We start from the raw sequence: 1,015 nt of genomic DNA, 5'->3' as shown, positions 1-1,015 counted from the left end.
TTTTTCAGAGTTCAAAGCGGATAGTGATCCTAATAAAAGTTTCCCAAAACATTTAGTGGTTTGATACAACATTTCATGCGAGAGTGCTACAACAGATATCAAAACAAAGGTTTAAGAAAACATTACAAACCAAAGGTTTTCTACAAATCCAAAGCTTATGAGTCTCCTAAGCTTCTGACAATATCTACTAACCTGCAAAAACCATCAAATATAACCTAATAAAATATACATCCTAGTACTGAAGCAATATCCTAGGAATCAAGGAAAAACCTTATTTTATTATAAGCATACTACCCTTATTACCAAGAGGCAATGCAAAGTTCCCGGGTAAGGTAAGTAACAAAGGGCTTCCCAGGCCGTTTAAATACCATAACCATTTCCAGCACAAAAGGCAGGTAACAAGAACTCACTTAATAACCTAATTCTCAACAATATTAGCAATTTGGTATCAGGTTCTGACCTAGGCATTAGATAACGTTCACATGGTCTTCCACCGATAATTTTCTTAACTTATATTCCCCTTTATTTTACAGATGTGACTCCTTATCCAGATAACAGAAGAAGTTGTATTTCCTCTTTAACATCTGATCGATAAGCCACATAGCATCACGCCTACATTGAAGTTATCCCTGCATAAAATGTCTGAAACCAAAACATCGGCCCAAGATGAATAATGAAATATTATATATGAAGGAGAAGACCTATAAATGAAAAAGAAAATTTATATTTGAGAAAGGTCGGAAAGTAAAACAATGAATAAAAAGGAGGTAGTGGAAGTAGATATAATGAGCAAGTCGAAAGCATATACTAGTTGCACATGCTATAATTAAATATAAAGATAAAAGTTAGGAATTGAAAACTAGTACGTAGACAAGCACTAACAATGGAAAAAGGAGCAAGACCCTAGACCATGCCAATTACTATGCCAATTACTACTCTACTATCATGATTCTAAGCTCCACACTCTCTTATCTAAGGTCATGTCGGTAAGGGTCAATTCCTTCAAATCCAATAA

General features: G+C 34.5%; 1 long non-coding RNA gene across 1 annotated transcript; it reads right to left on the bottom strand.

The window, feature by feature from the left end:
- LOC145121083 (uncharacterized) lies at window positions 1–752 on the bottom strand. The gene is made up of 2 exons (XR_013714495.1): window positions 461–752; window positions 1–192 (listed from the first exon to the last, which is right to left on the bottom strand). It is a non-coding gene; the product is annotated as an uncharacterized LOC145121083 (long non-coding RNA).
- Between the last annotated feature and the right edge of the window lie 263 nt (window positions 753–1,015).

The sequence above is a fragment of the Lactuca virosa genome, chromosome 6 (assembly GCF_052849685.1).
Source record: "Lactuca virosa cultivar CGN04683 chromosome 6, Lactuca_virosa_CGN04683_v6, whole genome shotgun sequence".
NCBI classification, from domain to species: domain Eukaryota; kingdom Viridiplantae; phylum Streptophyta; class Magnoliopsida; order Asterales; family Asteraceae; genus Lactuca; species Lactuca virosa.
This window is presented reverse-complemented; position numbering and strand designations above follow the sequence as displayed.